At 37.5% G+C, this 12054-nt stretch overlaps 1 protein-coding gene across 1 annotated transcript in view; it reads left to right on the plus strand.

The window, feature by feature from the left end:
• The window catches only part of LOC124606542 (myosin-I heavy chain), a 253040-nt gene that overhangs the window by 185192 nt on the left and 55794 nt on the right, over window positions 1–12054 (plus strand). The gene's annotated exons all lie outside the window — the stretch shown is intronic.

The following is a 12054-nucleotide window of genomic DNA, read 5'->3' on the forward strand; positions in this document are numbered from 1 at the left end:
AGATTTACTTTCATTCCAATTTATCTAGAGTGAGGAGGTCCTCCAGGATGTAGAACATGTCAGAAAACAACAATACATGACAAATATTTACAACTAAAACAAATAAGCTAATGTACCATTTCACAGGTCCCAAGTGGAATGATCGTCATTTTTTAATGAACACTATATGAAAGAGTCATTTTACAAATACTAATGCACTGAATTTAAAATAAAAAAGTTTTTTTATTTATTTATAATGTAATAAACGTGTAATACAACTACTATAATACTTATTTACAATGAACACATTACTGCACTAAACTGGTGCAGAAGTTATATTGCACTTAAATATATACACAAATCAGTTGGTTTTACTGAGAAATTCATCAACGGAGTAGAAGGAGTTGGCCACCAATAAATCCTTTAGGCTTCTGTTAAACTGAATTTCATTGGTTGTTAAGCTTTTGATGGCTGCTGGCAAGTTATTGAAAATGTGTGTTCCTGAATAATGCACAACTTTCTGTACAAGACTAAGTGACTTCAAATCCTTGTGAGGATTATTCTTATTTCTAGTACTGATTCAATGAATTGAGCTGTTGGTTTGAAAAAGTGATATATTTTTAATGACAAATTACATTAAGGAATAAATATATTGGGAAGCAGTAGTTAGTATCCCTAGTTCCCTAAACAGGCTTCTGCAGGATGTTCTTGAGTTCACACCACATATAACTCTTACTGCACGTTTTTGTGCCCGGAAAACTTTAGCTTGGCTTGATGAATTACCCCGAAATATAATCCCATATGGCATTATGGAATGAAAGTAAGCATAGTATGCCAGCTTTTTCATTTTTATATCCCCTATGTCTGACACAATTCGCATTGCTAATAGAGATTTGTTAAGCCACTTCAGTTCTGTGGTGTGCTCCTCCCAGTTGAATTTATTATCAAGCTGTAATCCCAAGAATTTAACACTGTCCACTTCTTCTATCTGCTTGTCATTGTATGTTTGGCATATACTCATGAGACACCCCTAACAAGTTCTGAACTGCATGTAGTGTGTTTTTTCAAAGTTTTGTGACAAAGAATTGGCCAGGAACCAGTGATTAATGTCCACAAATACTTTATTAGTTGATCTTTCTAAGACTACAATTGATTTGCTATTTATTGCAATGTTTGTATCATTGGCAAACAAAACGAACTTGGCAGCTGGTAATGTTACTGATGAAAGGTCATTGATATACACAAGGAAAAGTAAGGGCCCCAAAATGGAACCTTGTGGGACCCCACATGCAATTAGTTCACAGTTGGCTGATGCCTGATGGCTTGATACATGTCTCTTTCCTAATAACACCCTTTGTTTCCTGGCAGAGATATAAGATTTGAACCATTTTGCAGCATTTCCTGTTACACTATAATATTCTAATTTATTTAAAAGGATATTGTGATTTACACAGTCAAATGCCTTTGAAAGATCACAAAATATACCAGTTGCCTGCAATTTTTTGTCTAATATCAACAGCAAACAGTGGTCTTAATATGTCATACTACAAGGAATTTGCAGACCAACTCAAGACTCTGTTAGTATAAATTAAAGATTAAGGAAAAGTATGTCACAATTCCAACAGTGTACTTGAGCTACATCAAGTAAATGGAAGCGTTTATAAACTCTGAGTGTTGCAATCATCAGTTATTTACAGTACAATTTGTAACTAATTTCTGAAATAAATCAACTATCCTGCCCCACTACTAAAACTTTTGAAAAATGAGAACCAAGCACATATTAAATAGGAAATAGGAGACACTATCTTAAGGTGTATAATTAAGGAAAGAGGGGAATGTTGCACAACAATGCCAAAGAAGTTTTGTCACAAAATATTTATTTTATTTTTATTTTTTTCTCCCGAAATTTGGCTACCATCTCCTAGATTAAATCTTTGATTAACAGAATTCTTACATCTCTACATGTGCTATTAAGCCTTTAACTACTTGTGACATATACATTAATGATGATTCTGTGTGTGACCTATGTCAGTGATGTATATGCACATCAGGAGATGTCCACAGCAAAACTATGAATGTAGGATATATTTGTTTTAATGGTTTCTTGTTATTACTCGCAAAATTGGAGAGAAGTGGAATTTCATTCCACATTACACCAATGACATGGAACCAACTGGCAAAACAGACCACCAAACCAATTACCTATTCAGTAAAACATGAACTGGATTACAGAAAATATATAGGAACAATGGAGAAGTGTGGCAGGGTGTGTGCAAAAATCATGAAATATTTTATTACATTTTTTTCCCTATACTACATGTGTGTGCCAAAATTCACATTCTATTTATGAAGTACAAACAGGCGAAAATGTGTCAATGGTAGAACTCCACTGGAACTCTGTGAAATTATAAAGAGGAACCATGTTATCATGTTAGAAAAGGAAAGATCGAAATTACTTTGAGAAAGGCGCTATCTGAATACTGCCAAATCATTTAAAAACTGTAATGAGATGTTTCACTTACAGCAGGAAAAATAAGAGAGAAGAAATATGCTTCCATTGAAAACAATGTCATGTTCAATATCAGATGACTACTTGGCATGGCAAGCAAGATGGAGAGACTGACAGTTGCGACCAGTGCAATAAGATAGCATTCTGATCAGTAGAGGTCCTAAGGTGTGCCGCAATGAAGAACAAAACTACATTTTATGTTACAAATTACCTAAAACAAATTGTGTGTAAATAAAGGAACATTATACAGTAGAGTGTTACCTAATGGGACAGTGCAGCTGTTAAGAAACACCTCACATTTGGTAGGATGGAGTTGTTCTGTCTGGCCATCCTGATTTGGGTTTTCCTAGATCACGAAGGCAAACACCAGGATGGTTTCTCAATTAGGGCCGCAGCCACCTACCACCTGCCCTATCCTCATACACTGCCTCTCCTATCCTCACAGAGAACTGGTCCTATACTGTCAAAAGTAATGAGGTAACTTGAACAGAATGGCTTCCTCAATGTCAACCAGCATGGATTCCGAAAACATCGATCATGTGAAACCCAACTTGCACTTTTCTCATATGACATACTGAAAGCTTTGGAACAAGGCAATCACGTAGCTGCAGTATTCCTTGATTTCCGGAAAGCATTTGATTCAGTACCATATCTACACTTATTGTCAAAAGTTTGATCATATGGGGTATCAAGCGAAATTTGTGACCAGATTGAGGACTTTTTGGTAGGGAGGATGCAGTATGTTATCTTGGATAGAGAGTCATCATCAGATGTAGAAATAACTTCGGGTGTACTCCTGGAAAGTGTGTTGGGGCCCTTGCTGTTCATGTTGTATTTTAATGACCTCATAGACAATATTAATATACAATCAGACTTTTTTCAGATGATGCATTTATCTGTAATGAAATACTATCTGAAAGAAGCTGCATAAAGATTCAGTCAGATCTTGATTAGATTTCAAAGTGGTCCCAGGATTGGCAACTTGCTTTAAAGATTCAAAAATGTTAAATTGTGTGCTTCACAAAATGAAAAAATGTAGTGACGTATGACTATAATATCAATGATTCACAATTTGAATTGACTAACTCATACAAATACCTGGGTGTAACACTCTGTAGAGATATGAAATGGAATGATCACATAGGTTCAGTTACAGATGAAGCAGGTGGTAGACTTCGGTTCATTGGAATGACACCGGAAAAGTGTATTCAGTCTACAAAGGAGATTCCTTACAAATCATTTGTGCAACCCATCTTATGATATTGCTTAAATGTGTGACAGCACGAATGGTCACAAGTTTGTTTAATCTGTGGGAGAGTGTCTCAGATACTGAAGGAACTGAACTGGAGGACTCTGAAGATGGACATAAACTATTCCAACAAAGTCTATTAACAGAGTTTCAAGAGTCAGCTTTAAATGGTGACTCTAGGAATATACTATAGTCACTGTGTGTTGCTCACAAAAGGATTGTGAGAGTAAGATTAGAATAATTAGTGCACACTCAGAGGTATTCAGACAATCATTCTTCCCACATTCCATATGTGACTGGAACAGGAAGAAACTGGTACAATGGAATGTACCCTCTACCAGTACCTCAGAGTGGTTTGAAGAGTGTAGATGTAGATATTCATAAACCTCATAAAGCATGTTAAGTATGCTGTGTGTTGTGTATTTGACCTATTGATTTGCATTGTGTTACACTGACAAATCCTGTATAATTATGAGATGATCCTTGGATGAATAAAGATAAACAAATAAATAAATGTGATGCACATGTGGCAGCTTTCAGCTGAGTGCACTGTTTCTTTGATTTCTGCAATTGAAACGTTAAACCTCTTCCAGGATGAGATTTTCACTCTGCAGTGGAGAGTGCGCTGATGTGAAACTTCCTGGCAGATTAAAACTGTGTGCCGGACCGAGACTCGAACTCAAGACCTTTGCCTTTCGCTGGCAAGTGCTCTTGCCCGTGACTCGAACTCGGGACCTTTCCCTTTCGCGGGCAAGTGCTCTTGCCTGCGAAAGGCAAAGGTCCCGAGTTCGAGTCTCGGTCTGGCACACAGTTTTAATCTGCCAAGTTTTGTTAAACCTCTTGTTCAAATTTCTTACTCTTGATGTTAATCTTATTACTCAGTTTCTGGTTTCCACTTATGTTTTTTGAATAATTAACCCATGTGGTTTGTACAACTGTCTTCTGAACATAAGCGCCACAATAATGGCTTAACATTTTCGTCTACTTTTTTCACTTGCATAAAATGACCAAACTAGTAGTGGGGGTGAAAGGATAAGCAGTGAATTTAAGAGTAATCAGATGGAAGCATAATTTACACCAAAGTGGTTAACTGGAAAAAGGGATACAGGGGCTTTACATCAGGGGAGATATGGTGGAAAACTTTAGTCTCTCCAACATCGGTCTGTTGCCTGCCAAGGCCAGTAATTGAGAGTGTGAGCAGTCTCCCAGACCCACTGTAGCTACGACTCACTCAATATGATTGAGAGAACCTCACTAGTCTCCCAGAATGTACTGCACCATCAACACTGGTGCCACAGCACCAACACTGGCAGTACAGTATTTGGGCCTCGCTTTCCTGGCTATCCTTGGTGGAACAATCGAAAAGATTGAGGCGGTTACAATACCTAGCAATAACTATACATTATACAACCCTCCCCCTTCACAAAGGTCCACATGAGTGGTAATTTTGCTGTAATTGGGGGCTTATAACTAATGAAGCGAGGATTACAGAAAAAACAATAGTTTAATGGTGTTTCATTCACAATACGCAATTTACAATAACAATAGCAGTTCTATGACTGGCCTTCTTACGAGCGGTGGCTCATCAGAGGGTGAGCTGAGACTCATACAACCAGTATGAGCTTTGTATCTGGGGCATTACTACATTATCACCCTACAGGGATGGCTACAGTATGTTATAGTTCAAACTTTATGTGAGGCCGTTTTGTAAATGGAGAGCAGTGTAATCTCCGCCCATTGTTGCTTTCATTTCCAGTGATTGTCCTCAATAGCTAAATGGTTACCATATTTACTCGAATCTAAGCCGCACCTGAAAAATGAGACTCAAAATCAAGGAATAAAAATATTTCCGAATCTAAGCCGCACCAGAAATTTGAGACTCGAAAAGTTTTAGGCCGCACCTCCAAATCGAAACTAAGTTGGTTCATTGTAACATGAGACACAATTGGGGTCGAATGGATGAAGATACAGCTACAGTAGTTTGGTGCGAGTTGTAGGCTTAACAGTTAAGCTTTACCAAGTAGCCATTGTTACGTGTCAGGCTCTCCATCCGTATTTATACGGGTACCCTTCCTTTTTCACGTGCTTCATCTGGTTTGAATCAATTGCTTGTTTTGCTTTGATCTGATAAGTGCCGTTATCTTTGTTCTTTTACAACACTCTAAGCTGAAAACGCATTATTGTACTGTGTCATGCATTGTTTGTTGCATTCTGATAATGATTGTTTACGACCTGTCATCGCTCGTGGCATGGCTTGCTTTTGTGCACGCTCCACGGCTTACAATAAAAAAAAAGAGAGGAATTGTCTCGTAAGCGAAACAATGGCAAGAGACTGTGATTTGTTATTACTTACACTGCAGCTTTCTTTGATAATGATCAACAAGAACCAAATAAAAGACTGCGTGTGATAGAAGATGTTCTGAACGAGAGTTTAGCGAAAATTTTTCTCCGTTTGAAAATCTTTGCAGACGCCTCTTTAGTACATTACATTTTGCACAGAAATTAGATTCATCTTAGATTTAAAAATCTAGTCAGTTGCTGTGCTTCATTTCTGACTGCATCACTATTCAACATAAGAATAATATGGATATAAACATGACATGATATGTATATTCTTCTGTATTTGCTGTTGTCTCACTCTAGTTTCGTAGTTTATTAGGCAGACAGGATTTAAATGAGATAGCAGCAGACACGAAAGAATACATGGCATAATGTTTACATTCTTCACCTTTTCTTTTAATTTATTTACTGATGCAGAGGTTTTGGCGCCAGTATTTATCTTTGTGCCTGCAAAGCATACCTGTGTAGCGCTACATACATTTGATGGCAAAAGTTAGTTGTAGCAGCACCTACCAACATTTTTCCGAACTTCCACTTACTTTGCACTCGATTCTAAGCCGCAGGTGGTTTTTTGGATTACAATAATCAGAAAAAAGTGTGGCTTAGATTCGAGTAAATACAGTATTGTACCATGTCTTCAGTCAGAGTAAGAGGTACTCTGTTGAATAACATATTGTAATCAACTTTCTCACAACAGAGGGCATAAAACCATCCAAAATTTTGAAATGACTTGGAGCACAGTTCAGGGACAACACCCTGAGAAAGACTCAAGTGTATGCAAGGCACAACAGTTTTTATGAGGACAAGAAACAGCTGAGAATGCAGCTCACCAACGTAGCCCGAGGACCAGCATTACTACATCTACAGCTACATGTACATCTACATCTACAGACATACATATATATATATATATATATAAACAAAGATGAGGTGACTTACTGAACAAAAGCGCTGGCAGGTCGATAGACACACAAACAAACACAAACATACACACAAAATTCAAGCTTTCGCAACAAACTGTTGCCTCATCAGGAAAGAGGGAAGCAGAGGGGAAGATGAAAGGAAGTGGGTTTTAAGGGAGAGGGTAAGGAGTCATTCCAATCCCGGGAGCGGAAAGACTTACCTTAGGGGGAAAAAAGGACAGGTATACACTTGCACACACGCACATATCCATCCACACATACAGACACAAGTCTGCTTGTGTCTGTATGTGTGGATGGATATGTGCGTGTGTGCGAGTGTATACCTGTCCTTTTTTCCCCCTAAGGTAAGTCTTTCCGCTCCCGGGATTGGAATGACTCCTTACCCTCTCCCTTAAAACCCACTTCCTTTCGTCTTCCCCTCTCCTTCCCTCTTTCCTGATGAGGCAACAGTTTGTTGCGAAAGCTTGAATTTTGTGTGTATGTTTGTGTTTGTTTGTGTGTCTATCGACCTGCCAGCGCTTTTGTTCGGTAAGTCACCTCATCTTTGTTTTTATATATAATTTTTCCCACGTGGAATGTTTCCTTCCATTATATTGACATACATATATACATACATACATACATACGTATTTTCTTTGCAAGCCCCATCTACTGTACATCTGACATACGTGCTCCACAAGCCCCCATATGGTGTATGGCAGAGGATACTCTGCAACACTGCTAGGCATTTCCTTTCCTGTTCCACTTGAAAATAGAGTGAGGGAAAAAGACTGTCTATCTATCTCTTTATGAATCCTAATTCCTTGTATCTAATCTCTGTGGTTGTTACACGAAATATATATTTGTGGCAGCAGAATAATTTTCCAGTCAACTTCAAATGCCAGTTCTCTACATTTTCTGAGTAGTGCTCCTTGAAAAGAATGTTGCCTTCCATCTAGGGATTCCCTTTTGAGGCATTTCCATAATACTTGCATTTTACTCTGTAATACTTGAGCATTGAGGAGTATATTTGCATTGTTAATCAGCTTAGTGAAGACAATCGCCAAATAACCATTGTTGAAATTGCTACTGAGATTGGCATACGTTACAGAAGTATTCAGCTGATCACTAATGACAGCCCTAGATTTCAGAAAGAGTCAACAAGTTGGGTGCCCCATCTCTTCTCACCATAAAGAACAAATTTCATCATAGTGAGGTGTGCAGATGGCTACTGATGTGTTTCCAAACTGAAGAACAACATTTTTGCTTCAGACTGTGACCTGTAATAAAACGTGGGTGCACCATTACATGCCAGAAATGAAAAAAAAAAAAAAAAAAAAAAAAGCAGCACAGAATGGCACAATAAGGACAAATTTGCACCCCAAAGCCAAGAACCGGCTATCTGCAAGGAAGTTTCTTGCAACAGTCTTGTTTAATTTTAAAGGCATTATTCTCAATGATTTTCTCCATGAACATCATACCGTGAACCCTGCATACTACTGCCAACTTTTGGACCACATAAAAATGTGCATATTGTCCAAAAAAGTGCACAATTTGAATTCGAGATGTGATCATGCTTCAAGAGAATGCTTGACCCCACACACCTGCCAGAACACAAAGAAAAAAAAAAATCAGGGATTGTTCTGGACCACACTATCATCCTTCTAAAGTCCACACTCATTGCCCTGTGATTTTCACTTGTTTGGACCACTAAAGGAATCAGTCAGAGAACACAGATTTTATGACAATGACACTGTCCGAGTTTTCATAAGCAACTGGCTGCTTTCACAGGCACATTCATTTTATGAAAATGGGATAAACAAACTGCCTATCTGCTGGGAAAAATGTTTTTCCCTTTCAGAAGACTGTATAGAAAAATAAGTTCATGTGTATGAATTTAATATTAAATAAACTTACGAAAAAGCTCCGGTTTTTTATTTCACTTGCCCTTGTATTTAGTTCATCATAATGTGACATATCATCACCTACATAGCTACATATTCCCAGGGCCTTATTAGGTTTTAAATTAATTACTTCAAACTAGACTAAGAAAATAAGGGGCACCAGACTGATATCTTATCTTTTACATATCCAGGAATACATTACATTTAGCAAAATGATCAGTCTTATCTTTATGACTTAGCTTATAAAAATGGGGAGAGGTTTCGTACTATGCGTATCATTAGAGCCATAATATCCTCCTCTACTTGAAAGAATAAATCATGACACAAAATAAGAAGTACAAGGAAATGACTTTCAGCAACAAGGCATTGTGGAAAATCACACTGGATTCAGAAATAAGTCTTCAGCTAGGCCAGCATAAATGTAAATATGAAACTAGTAGAATATTCCTATGTGTCTGTATATAAGCATTGCATCCATTCAACATTCCAAAACATAAATTCCTTAACAGAGATAAACTTAATAGTTAATAAAGTCCCAAAATAAAGTATTCAATAAAAATATATCTTTCAAATGCAAGAAGTAACAGATGTGGTATAAATTGATATGTGGTGCCAAATTTTATGCTCTAATACACTCGTACAACATATATAAGCACTTTGCACATATGTAAGCTAAATCAATATTACATTAATTATACACTGTTATACACCAGTGTCTGTCAGTTGTTGGTGGGCTAGAATTTCCTTCAATATTGGTATCAGTCAAGGCAGCAGCACGAGATGGGGTATGTTTCATTCTATAACAACCTTTTGTATGCATATAATATCCAAAAATTCCTATGATTAATAAAATTGCAATTGTAAATGAGATATATTGATCTCAGTATTTTATTGTGATAATGCAACTTTGCGGTAAAGATAAATGCCGTTTCCAGGGAATTTGCTCTTTCTTTTATACAATAATATTTCCCAAGAAGTAATTAATTATTTGAGGCTACTGAGAACTGCAGGGGCCCAAAGCACAGACACAAAGTTTTGAGAAAAATAGATGTTTCTGAAAATCATGTTTTTTTCACCAAATCTCAAAATCCTACATTTCCTATGAAAAAATAATGTACTCATCTTTAGTTATGAACTATTAATTAATATTTAGTATTATAATTATTATTAATGTTAATCCAGAAACTCTCCATATATACACAAGCAATATAGCGCCTTTTGACAGTTGTAATGTTTGTAATTAATGTGAAACTAGAATTAGAACATAAAGAACAAATACTAAATGCCCCCCCCCCCCTCCAACACACACACACAATTATGACCTATTCCAACATTTCATGGTCCTCATTACCAGCATTTTCAAAAAATGGTTCAAATGGTTCTGAGCACTATGGGACTTAACATCTGAGGTCATCTGTCCCCTAGAACATAGAACTACTTAAACCACCTAACCGAAGGACATCACACACATCCATGAGAAGGCAGGATTCGAAACTGCGACCATATCAGTCGCGGGGTTCCGGACTGAAGCGCCTAGAACTGCTCAGCCACTGCGGCCAGCCCAGAATTTTCACCACATTCTGTGGTTTGCAGGTCAGATAAAACTGCTGATGTACTTCTGATTACAAAGTACTACTACTATGTACATGATGTAGAGAGTAATTTATGTTGCCAACCCTAAGTACAACTGAGCAGTGCAGAGCAACAAAATTATGGTTGGTTGGTATGCCGGAATGAAGGGACAAGACTAACAAAATTGTGCATTGTGCTCATATGGAAATGAATATCTGAGAAATTGATGAAACAGCTTTTCATGAATGTTCATATACAGGGTGTTCGTTTTAACTGAAGACATTGAAATAACTCAAAAACTAAAAATTGGATCAAAAAAGTTATAATTCCAACATATTCGTGTCAGAGGTGACATCCAACAGTTGTTGTTGTTGTGGACTTCAGTCCTGAAACTGGTTTGATGCAGCTCTACATGCTAATATATCCTGTGCAAGCTCCTTCATCTCCCAGTACCTACTGCAACCTACATCCTTCTGAATCTGCTTAGTGTATTCATCTCTTGGTCTCCCTCTACGATTTTTACAATCCAATGCTAAATTTGTGATCCCTTGATGCCTCAGGACATGTCCTACCAACCGATCCCTTCTTCTAGTCAAGTTGTTCCACAAATTCCTCTTCTCCCCAATTCTGTTCAACACCTACTCATTAGTTATGTGATCTACCCATCTAATCTTCAGCATTCTTCTGTAGCACCACATTTCGAAAGCTTCTATTCTCTTCTTGTCTAAACTATTTATCGTCCATGTTTCACTCCCATACACGCCTACACTCCACACAAATACTTTCAGTAACAACTTCCTGACACTTAAATCTATACTTGATATTAACAAATTTCTCTTCTTCAGAAACGCTTTCCTTACCATTGCCAGTCAACATTTTATATCCTCTCTACTTCGTCCATCATCAGTTATTTTGCTCCCCAAATAGCAAAACTCATTTACTACATTGTCTCATTTCCTAATCTAATTCCCTCATCATCACCCTACTTAATTTGACTACATTCCGTTGCCCTCATTTTGCTTTTGCTGATGTTCATCTTATATCCTCCTTTCAAGACACTGTCCACTCCATTCAGCTGCTCTTCCAAGTCCTTTGCTGTCTTTGACAGAATTACAATGTCATCGGCGAACCTCAAAGTTTTTATTTCTTCTCCATGGATTTTAATACCTACTCCGAATTTTTCTTTTGTTTCCTTTACTGCTTGCTCAATAAACAGATTGAATAACATCGGGGAGAGGCTACAACCCTGTTTCACTCCCTTCCCAACCGCTGCTTCCCTTTCATGCCCCTCGACTCTTATAACTGCCATCTGGTTTCTGTACAAATTGTAAATAGCCTTTCGCTCCCTGTATTTTGCCCCTGCCACCTTTAGAATTTGAAAGAGAGTATTCCAGCCAACATTGTCAAAAGCTTTCTCTAAGTCTACAAATGCTAGAAACGTAGGTTTGCCTTTCCTTAATAAGTCGTAAGGTCAGTATTGCCTCACGTATTCCAACATTTCTACGGAATCTAAACTGATCTTCCCCGAGGTCTGCTTCTACCAGTTTTTCCATTTGTCTGTAAATAATTCATGTTAGTATTTTGCAGCTGTGACTTATT

This window comes from Schistocerca americana, chromosome 3 (assembly GCF_021461395.2).
Source record: "Schistocerca americana isolate TAMUIC-IGC-003095 chromosome 3, iqSchAmer2.1, whole genome shotgun sequence".
NCBI lineage: Eukaryota > Metazoa > Arthropoda > Insecta > Orthoptera > Acrididae > Schistocerca > Schistocerca americana.